The following is a 12,131-nucleotide window of genomic DNA, read 5'->3' on the forward strand; positions in this document are numbered from 1 at the left end:
GAATTTTATGGGCATTCTTTATTGCATTAGGCTTAAATTTAATGCATCTTAAGGTTTTATTGCAAAGTGTTGCCTTGTTTCCTTTTTAAGATGATACAATTTGTAACATGCAAGTTTGCTGTCTGTCCCCTCCCTTTATGTACACACAAAATTAGCAAACATGTAGCCATGAAATGGATGGTCATAGAATTGTTTCAGTGGTTGTGAGTGCAGCAGCCCCAGAGAGTCTTGTCTGAAATACCACCAGTAGACAAAGGTTGTTCAGCTGGATGCCTTAGGATACATGCTTCCAAAAACAAAGTAGCTGAAAAGAAACCAGAATCATAGAATATCAGAGCGAGAGGAACATTTGGAGGTAATTCAGTACCTCCTCCTTTTCAACCTACAGGGGAGGTAGTGGAACAGAAGCAGGGATGCACCTGCCTGCTGTGCCCACAATTCACTGGAGATTGTTGTGGTGAAAAATTTCATTTATGATGAAGGAGAAATAAACCCCTATCAGCTTAAATTCAGGCAGGTTTATTGAAAAGGTGAAGAAGCATCTTGCAGAAGCAAAGCATGGCTGAGGCTTGTGGGCTCTGTCTGGGAAATGAGCAGCCAACAGTGGCTGATGCTGCCCCTGACTCTGGGGCCTTGTGGTCTCTTGTTCCCTGAGAGCATCTCTTCTATTCTTTTGCATCTTCCCTCAGCCTGGCAGTCTCTGTGTACCCTTCAACACATAATTGAGCAAGGCTGTGCCAGCCCCAATGCCACCTGGCACTTTAGGTCAAATTAGAAAGGCACGAAATAAACTGGTCCTTTATAATATGGCTGTTGGAACGACAGTTGAAAATATAATATCTTGACTCCTAGTTCAGTGCTTTCTGCTGAACTTTCTTTTCTGAATATGAGCACAGACTTTGGAATATTAGTGTCACCTAGCATTATTAGCTAGTATTCTCCTTTTGTTTCCCAATAACATCCCCTCCTCCTTCCCACAGATCCACTCTCCACTCATTTCCATCCTGTCTTATGCCACTCAGGGCTTACCGTTCTAAAATGCATCCCTGGCTCCCCTGCATGCACACTTCTAGTTAGGTTTAGCAATGAGGGGCACCTGATGGAGCCTGGAAGTGAGAGGCAGGTGAGGTCTGTATTTCTTTCCTCTCCCTCCCTGCTCTGGCACTGAGTATCTGACAATAGCTGCATCTGTCTTACTTTAGTGGCCACTTTTCCACAGCCCCAATTCTCAGTGGGTCCCATAGCATTATTTACCTTTGTTCCTTTAGCTCCCACCAATGAAGATACAGGGACATTCTCCTTGCCAAGGCATTAAGAAATGCACAGGTGAGGGGAACAGTGGCGTGTGTGTAAAGGTCCTGTGGCACCTCTCCTCTGCAGGCTGGAGGTCATGGCGGGAGATGCTGCATGGATTTGCCCTCCCTGCTGTCAGAGAGAACAATAGGATTCTGGAAGATTAGAGGACAGGCAGTGGTACTCGGCCATCTAGAAACAAGGTGGGAGGAATTTCCTTGAGAGGCAGGGATCTGTGGTGGTTACTAATCATCATGAGGTGTCTGGGAATGTAATGGATGGAAAATCTACTAAGAAATCAATGTATGTAATAATTAGAAAAACTCTAGTTCTGAGGACAGAGACCATAGTGGGAATTTATGACCTGGCATCCAGTTCAGATACCTGGAGATTCTTGACAGAGAGGAGATTGGATCCCTTGAGGAAGAGTGAAGCCTTCAATGCTGCCACAAGTGTATGCTGTAAGTCTTCCTCCAGGCCTTCACCAGAAGGACCTGAAGCCATTTATGTGGGTGACTGAGGAAAGGGAAATACTCAGAGCTTCTGTGGCTTTTTGGATTCTGGCTCTGAAGAATGCTAGCCTAAGGGCACCTGTGGTGGCCCTGAAAATGCACTACTTGCATCTCCAGCTGCAGGAGGCCTAACGAATCAACAGCCCCAGCTGCTACACTCTGAATCGAGTACTTGATGACATTTCCCCCAGATCTGTACTAACCCATGAGGAGGAAAGCCTCATATCAAGTCTCCCAATGGAACACCCATGATGACTCATGGGGATGTCGAAGCTGTTTTCCTGTGGTAACTGTGACTTTCTTTCTTCAAAGTCTGTTTTGTTCATGTACATTAGCTGATTTATATAAAATAAGAGAATAAATGCCTAGACTCCCATGAGTCTATCCTTTACTGATAAACTCTAGTTCTGAGGACAGAAGCTTGATGGAGTCAGTATAGTGGGAATTTATAACCTGGCATCCAGTTCAGAGACTTGGAACTTCTTGACTGAGGGGAGGTTGGGTCCCTTTGGGGAAGAAAGAAGCCTTCAATGTTGTCACTAGTGTATCCTGTAAATCTTCCTCTGGCCTTCCCAGAGGGACCTGATATATGACATATGATACGGTGACCACCAATTCAGGGTGTTCTCATCTACTCTCAAGAATGCAATATCTTATTCCTCTGGATTCACCTAGTACCAATATTCATGTATAGCTATGCACCTTAATAGACCATAGCTAATTAGATGAGGAATGGTAGACCCAATTCAACCATACAGGCATCAACCATCTCAGCATACAGGCATCCCTCTCCCACCATTTCATTCTTGTCCCCACTCCAAAGTCTTCTCCATTTTACTTTTATTAATTTTCTATTGCTGCATACTAAATTACTGCAAGCTTTAGAGGGTTACAATAACAATGATTTACTTTTTTGCAGTGTCCACAGATCAGAAGTTCGGGCCTGGATTAGCTGGGTCTTCTTCTCAGGGCCTCATAGGCTGAAATTAGGCTGGGTTTCTTTCTGGAGGGTCTGGGGAAGAACTTCCTCTCAAGTTTCCTCAGATTGTCAGCTGAGTTCAGTTCCTTGTGACTGCAGGACTGAGATCTCTGTTTTCTTGCTGGCTGTCAGCCAGGGGCCTCTTGCTGCTCCTAGAGGCCTCCCACGTTCCCACTGCATGCTTTCTCCATCCAGCAGAGGAGAATCACCCTGCCTAGAAACCCTCCTGCACTTCACATTTCTCCAGGAAGACCTCAGTCCCTCCAAGGAACTCACCTTCTTTAGGTCAAGCTCATAAGATAATCTCTCTATCTTAGATTCGACTGATTTGGGATCTCAATTATATCTGCTAACTTGTTTTTGCCATAAATTGTAACACAATCACAGGAGTGATATCTCATCGCTGGCTTTGTCTACACTCAGGAAGTAGTGATTATATAAGAGCAAAGACCACTGCAGCTCATCTTAGGATTCTGTCTACCATAATACTATAAAGACACAGTAATTAAAAGACTATAACAGATTTCTACTTCTATCTGTTAGAATAAATCATATCAGACTGCCTCCATAAACAAACATAAAATTGTTTTCAGGCAGTACAACAGGAAACTTAAGGGGGAAGCCCCATGATTTCCTAGTTTTTGTCTGGGGAGAATTTCTCAGCAGCTGCACAGTAGGCTAGAGTCCTCTCAGAGCAGGGCATCCCCACTGAGCTGAGAAGGCAGAGATCAGAGTTCAAGGCCACTGAAGGAATTCCAGTCTGCAGGGCAGGGCACCAATAGGAGACAGCTGTTCAGAGGGGCAGCTCTCGAAGTCCATGTGGGGTTCCATGTGCATACTTATCAAGGACTGGACTGTACTGCGCAAGAAAAAGACTAACAGATTTAACATAGGAGTGGCTGCTATAAAGTTGAGTTTGGACCAGAAGTACTTTTGGTGGAAGAGGGTTGGGGAATGGATGATGGAGTTCCTGCCATCCAGGGTGGGAAGAACTCATGCACACCTCATTAGCATCCAGGTATCCAATTGAGACACTAGAAAGGCTGTGCTTTAGGAATAAGTGTCACACTTTACAATAAGGCCTATTCTAGACCAGCCCTAGTAAAGCCTAAAACCAAACCCTGACAAAATCCACAAAGGGGTGGATTGGTGATTGAGTCCTACCAAATTAGAGAGTCTTGGGAAATGCTGTTGGCTTTCCATGAATCCACTGTAATAAAACATAAACCAAGTCCACATAAGTCCAATGTGATCAGACAGTAATTTTAATGCCCACTAGAACAAAATTAATTCACACAATCAATGACACAAGTTACCCAAGTCGACATTTAAGCAAAATACATCTAAGAACAGCTAACAAATAACTCTTCTCAAACTCACATAGAACGTTCACCAAGATAGACCACATATGCTGAGACATACTTAGTATTTTCTGTCCTTTCTCTTTGGCTCATGTATACTGTGCTCAAACTCTTAAAATTATACACTTTAATTATACACTTTAGTGATTATACACTTTAATGCATCTCAATTGCATGTAAGTTATATTTCAATATATTTGTTAAAAGTTTATAATTAAAAAAACTGTCCTAGCTTGATTCAAGAAATCTTTTTTATATTTAAAAAGCATAATTTTATATATTATCAGGGCAAAAGAGAAAAACTGTATGACTGCCTCATCATACACAGTAAAAGCATTTGGCAAAATTGAAAACTTTTTTCATGATTTATAAAAACAAAACCAGAAAACTCTCAGCACGATAAGAACAGAAGGCAACACTTCCAACCCCATTAAGGGCAGATTTGAAAAACCCACAGGTAACATTATATTAAATGGCATAAGATTGAATGCTTTTCCATTAAATCAGAGAAAAAAGTAGAATATCTGTTGTTACTCTTTCAATTCAGCATTATACTAGAGCTCTAAATCAATGCAATAAAGTAAGAAAAATAAATAAAAGTATTGAAAAGGTTGAAAATAAAGAATTGAAGCTGTCTTTATTCACGGATAATGTCTGTATATGTTAACAATCCTAGAAATCTACAAAAATCTACCAAAACTAATTAGTGAGTTTCGTAGTGCTGCAGAATATAAGCTCAATATAAGTAGTCTTTTGTATTTCTGTATATTAGCAGTGAGCATTTGGAAAATGAAATAAAAATACAATTTCATTTAAAGTAACATCTAAATACATGTTGTGGTTATAAATAAATTCAACAGGCTGGGTGTGGTGGCTCACACCTGTAATCTCAGCACTTTGGGAAGCTGAGGTGGGCAGATCATGAGGTCAGGAGATTGAGACCATCATGCCTAACACAGTGAAACCCTGTCTCTACTAAAACTACAAAAAAATTAGCTGGGCATGGTGGCATATGCCTGTAGTCCCAGCTACTTGGGAGGCTGAGGCAGGAGGATCACTTGAACCTGGGAGACAGAGGTTACAGTGAACCAAGATCACATCACTGCACTCCAGCTTGGGTAACAGAGTGAGATTCTGTCTCAAAAAAAAAAAAAAAAAAAGAAAGTCAACAAAATCTATGTAAGGCCAGTACACAAAAAACTACAAAAAAATTGCTTTGAGAAATTATGAAAGAACTAAATTAGTGGGGAGATAAACCTTGTCATGGATCAGAAGAGTTGTTATGTTTAAAAAGTCAGTTCTTCATGAATTGATCTCCAGATCCAGTGCAATTCTAGTAAAAATTCCAAGCGGCATTTTGGTAGAAATTTACAAGCTGATTCTAGCATTTATATGGTAACGTCAATGATCAAGAGTAATAAAAGAGCAATATTATAAAAGAATAATGGTGAATGAATTCACTACCTATTTCCAGAATTACTCTACAGCTATGAAAATCAAGATCATGTGTTTTGTTGGAAAAAAATACAATATATACCAGTGGAAGAGAAGAGAGAATCCAGAAATAGATACTCACATATATGTCTAATTAATGATTCTTAGGACATATATATATGTGTACATACCCACCCACCCACCCACACACACTCACACATATATGTGTGTATATATATATATATATTCACCTCTTTGAAGATTATCTATTTTTCTCCTAATAGGGAACATTTAGAGAACATAAAAAGAAGCCACAATATAGGAGATATATTTATCTCCAACAAAGGCTTTTTTAAAAGTGTATATATATAATATATACACACATATATATACTGTATATATATATACACTATATATATACTATATATTTACACTATATATATACTATGTATATACACTATATATATACTATATATATATGCTATACATATATACTATATAGCAGTCTGATAAGATAAACAGCACAATGAAACAATTTCTCAAAAGACTTGAATAGATACTTCAGAAAAGAAGATACATGAATGGTCAACTAACATAGAAAAAGATGCTCTACTGTTTAGTCATCAGGGAGATCAATCAATACAACAATGAGATACCAGTACATATCCATGAGAATGGCTAAAATTAAAAATGCTGAAAATAGCACATGTTGGTGAGGATTAAAGCACTTGGAAGTCTTATACTTGTAAGAATGAAAAATGGTATGGCTGAAAATCTAACAGTTTCTTAAAGGTTAAACATGTACCAATGAGATGGACAGTCATTCCATTCCTAGGAATTTACACACTGTGTCTGCACAATGATCTGTATGTCTGTTTCCAGACCAAACTGAGGGGCGGGCTGCTATTTCTTGTGTCCCAGTAACAAGATGCTGATGAACTGGGGAGGAAGAGAGTTTTTACTTCTGCAACTGGTTACAGGGAAAAGGCCTGGAAATTATCACCAGACCAACTCAAAATTACAAAGTTTTCCTGAGCTTATATAACTTCTAAGCTATATGTGTATGTGGAAGTGTGCATTCCTGTAAATACATAAGTGATTAACTTCTTTTAATCTATAACTAAGGTCTGAGTCCTGAAGACCTTCCTCTGGAGCCTCAGTAAATTCACTTAATCTAAATGGGTCTAGGTGCTGGGGACCCTTATCTTGTCTCCTGCTAAATCACAGAGGTTTGGGGAGTTTCTTCAGACCTCCAATAAACTTGTTTCTGGAGGCCTGGGGAGTTTCTTCAGACCCCCAATAAAACTTATTTCATACTAAACGACTCCGGTTAAGAATGCCTTCGTTATTTTGTCATGCTTTAAGGTCCAGGAAAAGCCTAGGCAAAACTCTTGGTGGGCTTTTGTTACATTCCAGCCTGTGTATAAGGGCACTGGCTTTTTTTTCCTCCTTCCTCTTAATATTTAACTGAACCACTCAGTCGGTACGGAAACAATTGTTAGGGAGGCCTGTGTTAGTGAGATCTGGCCTGCCACGTATGGATGCTCATGATAGTTTCTTCATAATAGCCCAAACATGGAATGATAGAAATGTCCAATAACAAGTGAAAGTATAAACAAACATGGTATAGCCACATGAAGGAATACTACTCAGCAATTACAAGGCATTAACTATTGATGAAAATACTCATCTGGATGGATTTTAAAATTACGTTGATGCATGAAAGAAGGCAGATACAAAAGAACGCAGGTATAATTTCACTTATAGAAAATGGTTAAAAATGGAAACGGACCTGAAGTGACAGCGGCTCCTTGGGCACGAGGGTTGAAAGACTGATGAACTGCAGACGGGTACAAGAAACTTTGGGGCATAAATTCCTCTATCTTGGTTGTGGCAGTAGTTCCATTAGTGTATACGTTTGTAAACATGCATTGAATTATGCATTTTAAAGTGGTGCAGTCTGTTGTACCTAAGTCAAAACTTTATAAAGTTGATTTCATCATCTTAATTTCTCCATACTAGCAATTAGCAGCTAGAAAATGAAATTCAATAAAACATAATAGAGATTAATAGCCGGAATCATTCCATGCTTAAGAATACATGCAATAAAGCAGGTACAAGGCCCCTAAAAGCAATTGGTGAGAAAAATTAAAGAAGACTAGAGAAATGGATATCATGTTCATTAATTGGAAGACTCAATTTTGTTAGCGTATTACATCAACACAATTCTGATTAATATTTCTAGTAGGAGATTTTAGAGAAATTTAAAAGCTAATTTCAAAATGTATTTGAAAATCAAAGAACCTATAATAGGCAAGTTGGTCTTAAAGAAGCAATAAGTTGGAGCACTTTCTCTGCTAGATTTCAAACCTGATTTTAAAGTAATTTAAAAATGGTAGTACTGTTGTAAGTATTCATAAATATATCAAAGTAAAAGAATACAGATTCAAACTATACATTCAAACATATGTATAGTTATTTATTTTTTTAGTAGAATCTTTTTTATTCCTAAAAAATTCCTCAAAAGAAAAAAGTTTTCCAACCACACACGAGAGGGGTATAGGTAGGGGAAGGTGTCTGTCCATCTATCCCTGGCCCCCAGCCCATGTTGTTTTGGCAGCAATAAGGTGTGTGGGGTAATGGTCCCCAAAATTAAAATGGTGTGTGTATGAGAAGGAAAGTGGGGCAAAGCTGTGGGAAGTGGTGGAGGGGAAGGAACAAAGGAGGTCAGTATTGGGAACGCTGAAGGTGGGAGGACATTTCATAACATTTCTTTGTTATGAAATGGTGAAACTACCATGGACTCCGTCTATGCCCATCAGCAGGCCTGGCGTCTTGGCAGTCATGGTGATAGCGACACTGAAGGTGGGGCTCCACTGATGCTCTTCATATGAAGATCCACAGTCAATTCCCCATCCTTCAGCATGAGTCCGGGTCAACAGTATATTTCTGGCCCCCAAGTGTCAGCCCATTCACGAAAAAGCTTGACCAGTCTTTGCCAACCAGGACACCAACCTCAGCTGGGGTGATGTTGACGAAGGTTTTCCCTGAGACGGCAGCCCAATTCAAGTCCTTGTTGCCCATGATGGTGATGTCCTAACAGGTCCCATCCGTCACAAGGCTGTAGATGGAGGCATCCACCTGGCCATTGCGTTGCTGCAGGGGCTCCTCTGGTCACTGCTGCTGGGGCCGCCTGGGCTGGCGGGCAGGGGAGGCGGAGAGCTCGGGGCAGGCGCTGCCCTCCTCATCACGGCTTTGCTAGCTGTGCAGCAGCCCTCGCACTGCCACTTTTTAAAAAAATATATATATATTTATTCATTTATTTATTGTACTTTAAGTTCTAGGGTACATGTGCACAACGTGCAGGTTTGTTACATAGGTGTACATTTGCCACGTTAGTTTGCTGCACCCATTAACTCATCATTTACATTAAGTATTTCTCCTAATGCTATCCCTCCCCCAGCCCCACATCCCATGACAGGCCCTGGTGTGTGATGTTCCCTGCCCTGTGTCCGAGTGTTCTTATTGTTCAATTCCCACTCATGAGTGAGAACTTGCTCGCACTGCCACTTCTAAATGTTATAAAAACAAAGGCACCAATGCCCTTCATTGGGGAAATGAAAGACTTTTAAGTAAAATGATTTTGAATGAAATAATATTTGTTGTTTTAAAAAGTTAATATTAACCACTCTCCATCATACATTGAAATTAAGATGTGAAAGTTAAAATTAGAAATCCTGTAAAGGAAAAATAGGAAATAGTTTCATGAACTTGACATAGGAAAATATTTGTTAGATTAGACACTGTAGCACTCACCACAATAAGAAATCAAGCGAATTGCACTTCATTTTTAAAAACCTTCTACTTATTATGTTGTTGATTAACAACTTAAAAGCTATCTGTAGACCAGGAATAATTATTTGCAATGTAATATAGCAAAAAAAAGTATATATAAATGGACTCATTCAAAATATATAAAGAACTGCTGTAGATTACAAAGAAAATGACAAACACCCCAGTATATCAATGAACATAAAAATTTGAGAAGATGTTTTCCATAAGAAGATATCTAAATGAACATTAGGCCTGAGAAAACCAAAACAGGATATCACTACACACTTGTAGAATGGCTGTATATAAAAGACTGAAAATATTAAGTGTGTGGGAATGTAAAGCAACTGGAAATGGCCTACATCTTTCATAGAAATGTAAAATAATACAATTACTTCGCAAAACTCTGTGTCCATTTTCTACACATTCACTAAGCAACTCTGTCCCTACCTATAGATACCCTGGAAAATAAGTATGTATCTTCACAGAAATAATTGTATGAGAATATTCATAGTTACTTATGCACAGCAGCCAAAAAGTAAACCTGTCTCCCATCAGAAAAATGGATATCAAATTGTGTGATAATCATACAATCAATAGGATATTACTTGGCCAAAACAAAATGAAACGAGGAAAAAACACAGTCAAACAAAGTAGTGGCATATATAACCACCTGAGTAAGAGAAGTCAAAACAAGAGAACATACTAAATGATTCAATTTTTAAATTTTTTTGAGATGGAGTCTCACTCTGTCCCCCAGGCTGGAGTGCAGTGACACGATCTTGGCTCCGCCTCCCAGGTTCAACAAACTTTTCCTGCCTCAGCCTCCCAAGTAGCAGGGATTACAGATACCGGCCACTATGCCTGGCTGATTTTTGTATTTCCAGTAGAGACAGGGTTTTGCCATGTTGGCCAGGCTGGTCTTGAATGCCTGACCTCCGGTTATCTGCCCACCTCAGCCTCACAGTCTTGGGATTACAGGCGTGAACCACCAGGACTGGCCAAAATGATTCATTTTCATGAAGCACATGAATAAGCAAAATTAATCTCTGGTGGCTTCTATAGTTTAAATATTGGCGCCTTCCAAATCACATGTTTAAATGTGGTCCCCAGTGTTGGAGGTGGGGGTTAATGGGAGGTGTTTAGGTCACAGGAGTGGATCCCTCATGAGTAGACTAATCCCCACCCTGGGAGAAGGTAGTGAGTGAATTCTCACTCTCTTAGTTCCTGTAGGAGCTGGTTATTAAAAAGTGCCTCTCACCTTACTCACTCTCTTTTGCTTCCTCTCTCACCATATGATCTCTGCACACGCTGGTTCCTTTTCACCTGCTGCAAGTGGAAGCAGCCTCAGGCCTTCATTAGGAGCAGATGCAGGTGCCATGCTTCTTGTGCAGCCTGTAGAACTATGAGCAAAATGCACCTCTTTTCTTTATAAATTACCCAGCCACTGGTGTTCCTTTCCAGCAACACAAAGGGACTAAGGCAGTGACAACATTCGGAATATATTCTTCATTTGGGGGATGAGTATTGACTGGCAGGGACCACATAAGAACCTTGTGGCATGGGGGAAAATGTTCTCTGTCTTTAACTGGGTATTATTATACAATGTATAATTATATTAAAATTTATAAAGCTGCACCTTTAGGTTTTTTGCAGTATTCTTTATGCAAATTATATCTCAATGAAGAACTGTTAGCATACCACAGAGAGAAAACAAACACTCAAAAATGTGAAAATTGACAGAAAATAGGTAACAAATATTTAGCATATAACTAAGAGGGATCCGTTGAGAAGAAATCAAAAGAAATGGAACAGAACAAAGACAAAAAAGTATAATAAAAAAGAGTTTAAATTTCAAAGTTTGAAATGATATTAAAGTGGCACAGTTTCCTTGGGAAAATCAAGCGAGAACCATGAACTCTGAGACTAATTCCAGAAAAAGTATGTAAATCAGTTTGATCTAATGGTATATAGTTAGCTTTGAAGGCCAAAAGGAACTGGTTTCTAATTCTTATTCCTCTCCTCACTAGTTTTGTGACCTAGGGAAATTTTGCAATCTTTCTGAGTTTGTTTTCTCATCAGGAGCAGGATAATACCTAAGTAACAGGTTAGTTCATAGATTTAAATATGATCGCATGGTAGTGGACATGAACCATAATTAGTTTTTAAGAATATATTTACACTGAGCTCTCCTTTATCCACGTTAAAATTGTAGACAAACAATTGACAAAGAATAGACAAAATGTTCTAACATAAATATTCTTCCTTTGTTTCTAGAAAGAAGTCACACATACAGTAAAAACAAAGAGGACCTAGTTCAATTGAACAATCTTCCCCAAACCCTGAAACAGCTCTACTTTCTAACACCAGAGATGTCTTGACTGACTCCTACCCCTGCAGTACCCTCTGTCTGGAATAGATGGAGGAAGTTTGCTCCAGCCTTAAAACAGCATGGGCTGGCAAGCGTTCTCAGAGAGCCTCTCGACTTCAACTCCGAAGGCCCTGAGGAATATGTGCAACTGGGTCGGGTTAAGGCTAAGCTGAATCACATGACCAGGGCTCTCACCAGCGCCGAAGTCAGTGGAAGGATATCAGTCCCCAGAGCTCTGTTACAGGCCGTGGGATGCTCCATGGAGTGGTGGTGAGCATATGAATAACAATCAGAAGAAACATCGGTAATGGACAGGAGGCATATACAATGTCCGCCCTCCACTAAAACCC

The 12,131-nt window shown here is 39.7% G+C and overlaps 1 pseudogene; it reads right to left on the reverse strand.

The window, feature by feature from the left end:
* Positions 1-8,306: 8,306 nt before the first annotated feature.
* LOC134758597 (profilin-1-like) lies at positions 8,307-12,042 on the reverse strand (annotated as a pseudogene).
* Between the last annotated feature and the right edge of the window lie 89 nt (positions 12,043-12,131).

Source organism: Gorilla gorilla, chromosome 1 (assembly GCF_029281585.2).
Source record: "Gorilla gorilla gorilla isolate KB3781 chromosome 1, NHGRI_mGorGor1-v2.1_pri, whole genome shotgun sequence".
Lineage (NCBI taxonomy): Eukaryota > Metazoa > Chordata > Mammalia > Primates > Hominidae > Gorilla > Gorilla gorilla.